The sequence below is a fragment of the Canis aureus genome, chromosome 34 (assembly GCF_053574225.1).
Source record: "Canis aureus isolate CA01 chromosome 34, VMU_Caureus_v.1.0, whole genome shotgun sequence".
Lineage (NCBI taxonomy): Eukaryota > Metazoa > Chordata > Mammalia > Carnivora > Canidae > Canis > Canis aureus.
In genome coordinates, this window is record NC_135644.1 from 4,894,526 (window position 1) to 4,899,692 (window position 5,167).

A 5,167-nucleotide genomic window follows, 5' to 3' on the forward strand; every position below is an offset into this window, starting at 1 on the left:
CGAGTCCCGCGTCAGGCTCCCAGCATGGGGCCTGCTTCTCCCTCTGCCTGTGTCTCTGCCTCTCTCTCTCTCTATGTTTATCATTAAAAAAAAAAAATCTTAAAAAAATAAATATAAAAAGTTTTAATAAATAGGCATAAGAAGGGGAGGGGTCGTGAGAGATCCAGATAGTGTTTCCTGTAACAGGAAAATGACTTTTTTTTTTTTTAATCTGGAAACGTAAGTGAAATGCCAAGAGCAAAGAAGAGGAGCTCTAAGAGAAATTGCAAAGTGACAGTTGAGGTCATCGTCCTGAAGTAGAAAAATGGTCCTTTGAGCCTGGTGACCCGGGCCTCCCGGAGGTGGGCGCTTCACACACGGGGCCGGGGCTGCGAGGCCTTCACCGCAGCGTCAGCCCTGGGCAGCGGTGCCCCCGCCCCGGAGCTCGGCCGACGGTCCTCTGAGGTCATCGGGCGCAAGGCCCAGTGGACCTGTCACCCCGTCAGCCTAACTTCCCATCCGGCCCCGCGATGCGCCGGCAGCTACCCTGGCGGCCGGGCCCACGCTGAGGAGCGGCGACTCCCGGAGCGAAGAGCCTCGGCCGCGGGTTCTAGGCTCGTCCTGAGGGCCCGGCCCGGCCCGGCTGACGGGAGCTCCCACGGCGGCTCGGCCTGAGGGGCGCTGCCCAGGGCGGGGGCCTGGCCTCAGCCTCAGCCCACCAGGACGTGGCCTTCCGGACAGGGCGTCCCAGCTGGGAGACAGATGTGGCCTTTCAGGAGCAGCTCCTCCAGCCGCCCCCCTCAGGGCTGTGGAGCTCCCGCCTCGCCTCACGCCCCGGCCTCCCGCGCCTTCGAGGAGGACGAGGAGGACGAGGAGGACGTGTGCACCGGCCGCTCGGCCTGCGGGGAGAGGCCCGGGGCCACACGCAGGCAGAGGTGCTCGCCGCAGGCCCGACGGCGGCCTGTCAGTGGAGGAGGGAGGATGGCGGGTCCTGTCGCGGCCTGAGGCTGATGTCTGTCCCGTGACCACGGGCAGGAGGAGGATCACATGCTTCTCGGCCGCAGACGGCGACACAGGTCCCTGAAGCCGGGCCACGTGGCACAGGAGATCAGGGAGGACCGCTGTCACCCATCGCGCCTTGCATCAGTTCGACGAATGTTTCTTAAGTTTATTTTCAAGCAACCTTTCCCCCCCGACGACGTGGGGCTGGAGCTCGTGACCCCGAGACCGGGAGCCACATGCTCCTCTGGGGCACCAGCCGGGCGCCCTCAGCGGCAACAGCTCTTTCCTGACCGCGGCTACGCGCAGACGTGGTGGCTCAGCCTTCCCGCGGCCCGTCCCGCCGCCCTCCCCGCTTGCCCACGCCGGGTCTCTGAGACTCGGTCACGAGAAGGTGGAGCATCGGCCGGGCCAGGCCCGTTTCGGCCGCAGTGACGAAGGGCGCCCGCTCCGAGGGCCGTCTGCCCCCTGCCTTGGCAGGAGCGCGTTTCCTCCCTTGCAAAAGGAAGTCTCCAGCCCGAGCAGACCGACTCCGTCAGCCGAGCCAGGGGTACGATCTCATGCGTCAGACAAACCCCAGTTTGCTGTTTCTTGTAACAGAGTTCAAGGAAGACTAGGGCTCAAGGAAGAGTTTGTTCTGACCGGCCGCGGCTCCGTTGGAACCGCCGGGCCGCGCAAATGCCTGCACGCACCCTGGCTGCACAGCTCCGTCTTCACAGACCTGGGCCGCGTCCCGGGTCTTCAGCGATGAGCATAGGGTCCAGTGTTCCAAGAAGGATCCGGCTTCTGGACGTGCCGTCTGCAGAAGAGCTCATTTCATAGGAACTGAGCTAAAATTTCTATCGTGGAGCAAACGTGGTATAATCTTTCTGAATAAAAAGCCAATCAGGGCCGAACTCTGCTGGGGAAGTAGGCTCTGGGATACTTGAAGGGAAACACATGTACATGGATTAATATGAGGAGGGTTTCCTAGTTGTAAATCCGAAAAAAAATCCAGGACAATCCTCTTTTCACAATCGCTTATTGAAAACTTTTGCAAGAAATTTCTTCCCCAAAAAAGGACTGTGGAATTAGTCTACTGGTCAATTAATTAAAGGTAATTTTATTTTTTTTTAATTTTTTAAAATTTATTTATGATAGTCACACACAGAGAGAGAGAGAGGCAGAGACACAGGCAGAGGGAGAAGCAGGCTCCATGCACCAGGAGCCCGATGTGGGATTCGATCCCGGGTCTCCAGGATCGTGCCGTGGGCCAAAGGCAGGCGCCAAACCGCTGCACCACCCAGGGATCCCAATTAAAGGTAATTTTAATCATCTTTTTAAAAATTCTTCATACAAAGCACAGATGTGTGTGTCTCTCAAACAGACTGCATTATGTAAGTCCTTAAAAAAAACACACGATTGAATGAAGACCTACAAATATTTATGCCAAGCAGGAATCCGCCTGCCACCTCCCTGCAACATTAACTCAAAATTGATGTTGAGGGGCACCCGGGTGTCTCCGCGGTTGAGCGTCTGCCTTTGTCTCGGGTCGTGACCCCGGGGTCCCGGGTTCGAGTCCCACATCAGGCTCCCCGCGGGGAGCCTGCTTCTGCCTCTGCCTGTGTCTCCGTCTCTTTCTTGGTGTCTCTCATGAATAGATAAATACAATCTTAAAAAAAAAATTTGATGTTGGATTCAAGATTCTGAGACTAGGTTTCTACTACTTGAGCTCTAGCAAAATTTAAGGTTCTGTAGACTCAGCTAGGATAATGTCCTCCGTGTCCAAATCTAAAATGATTATGCTGATAACCTCCATGCTGAGTGCTGTTCAGATTGGCCCCCCTGGTGACAATTCTGGCTCACCCTTCCTCCCCCAGCCTCCTCCTCCTTGGCCTCCGCAACCACCTCTCTCTCCATAAGCACTGCCTTGATCACCACGGCGCCCACCATCGTGGTATCTGCCCTGCTGGTATCCACCACCCTGGTATCCACTTCCTGTATAGGTAGATGTTTGGAAGCCACCGTCACTACCACCTTGGTAGCTACCACCGTGGCCACCACCATGATGGCCCCCTGGCTGGAAACCTGAATCTTTTTTTTTTTTAATTTTATGTATTTATTCATGAGAAACACACACACAGAGAGAGAGAGAGAGAGGCAGAGACACAGAGAAGCAGGCTCCACGCAGGGAGCCCAACGCGGGACTTGATCCCGGGTCTCGGGGATCATGCCCTGGGCTGAAGGCAGCCCTAAACCGCTGAGCCCCCCGGGCTGCCCTGGAAGCCTGAATCTTGGTAAGCACCACCGTGGTAGCCACCTCCTGCTCCATTCCCTCCATCTGTCCAGCCTCCTTCATGCTTATTTCTTCCTTCTCCCCCTCAGCTACCATGGGCGTAGCCACCTCGTCGACCTCTCCGTCCTCCTTGTTCATGGCCTCCTCGTCCACCATATGGGGAAGGTTCATGACCCCCTCCCCCCTTCTTGGCCTGCTGCTTGCCGCTAGGGGCCATCCTGCCTCTGTGCCGTGCTGGCATCTCTGGAAGGGGGGGTGCGATTTCACGGGTCTACCTCCCCTGTCGGGCACCCAGCCCGTCAACACCTTGTTGCTGGCTCGGCCGGTCTTTCCTCCTATAGAGCCATGGCTTGTTCTTAAAAGTTTTGACAGGTGTTGTCTTGTAGCCAAAAGGTGGGCCACAGCAACGGTGCTTTTAGGAGTATGAGCTTTTAGGGGATAAGGTTTCAGCTTGTCTTTGCTAATTTTTCTGTGTGACCTTTGGCTCCGTCAGACCAACCAGAAGACTGGACAGCGACATCCAACCATCTTATTAGCGGCCTTCTCGGGACCGGGTCTTCATTAGCTGCGGTTCATCGCCCCGGCCTTTCCCAGGGAGCTGGTCCCAGTGGCTCCTGCAATACAGGCCTCCCCACATGGTTAGCTGCAGCTCCTGCCAATGTCCCCTCTAATCGTTTGTCAATCCCGCTGAAGACCTGGAACGCAGTCATACTGGCGGCGGGTTTGGACGTTCCCAGGGCAGGACATGTGCTTTTCAAGTCTTGAGGGTCCTCGCTGCGCCTCCTCCGGAGCTTCTCCTAGAGCAGCGTTCCCACAGGCCATTCTGGCAGGTTCCAACTCTGAGATGAGGCATGTGAGCCAAAGGAGGCACTTCTGAGTGCGAAGGTGCGTGGTCACATCCAGATGTGGCCTCCCCTAGTGGCCCACTCAGCTTGGGCTAGAATTCTCAGCTGCACTCGGACCGTTAGTCACTTGCACGTTTCCCTCTGGTTTATGGAGCACGCTTGACCCATCCACCAGCCCAGCACCGAGTCTGATGAGCTCGGGAACTGGCTCCGCAGACACGGCCGGCGGCCCACGACGGACCCACAACCTGGGTCTTCGGGCAGCGCCAAGATGGTAGCGTCCCCGAGGTCACGCTCCACGCCACTGCGCCACTCAGACGCCCGGGTCACTAGACTCCCTTCTGCCCCCCCAGCATGTGCTCACACATCTGCAGCCTCCCTGCAGCGAATGTTTATTTAATACCTGCTATGCGCCAGCCACTTGGGGCAGAGGAGTAGGAAGACACTATCCTAAAGCACAATTTAACTAGACTTATCCAGTTCCCAGCCCCATGCCCAGCCGCCCCTAAGGAGGAAGACTCCCAGCGGAGGCTCCTGCGATCCTACACTGGCACCCCACTACCCGTCCTCCTGCTGCCGGGCAGTTAATGAGAGAGGAAGCTGGATCCGCGGGGAGTTAGTCCACTGACTTGGAGGTGGCGGCCTGTTTCTACCAGATGTTTCTCGTAAGTGAGGACCAAGGCTGAAGGTTGTAGTGGTTGTTTCAGCAGCTGCGAGTGTCATGGAGTAGAGATTGGGGTGGTCATTGGGGCAGTTTGCTATGCTCCCAGATTATAAGGAAGGAGAGAATCAGAAAGCTGATCGGGTGAAAAGAATGGTGTGGATGCCCAGAAGAAATCAAAGAAACATGGCACGATGAAGTTGAGAAAAAATCCAGACTCTCTCCTTCAATCTCTCTCTCTTTTTTTTTTTCCACTTGAATTGATTTCATTAGATTTATATTTCTTACTACTTCCCAGTGCAGAGAAGGTCCTCAAAAAAATATTTATTGAATGAATGAATTGTACGGGGCATTGCGTCCTAAATGCTTGGTGTATACAGGAAGCAGATACGGTCCCTGCCATCACGG

The 5,167-nt window shown here is 55.9% G+C and overlaps 1 pseudogene; it reads right to left on the reverse strand.

Annotated features, from left to right (window-relative positions):
• Nucleotides 1-3,338: 3,338 nt before the first annotated feature.
• Nucleotides 3,339-4,821, reverse strand: LOC144304563 (protein FAM98A pseudogene; annotated as a pseudogene).
• Between the last annotated feature and the right edge of the window lie 346 nt (nt 4,822-5,167).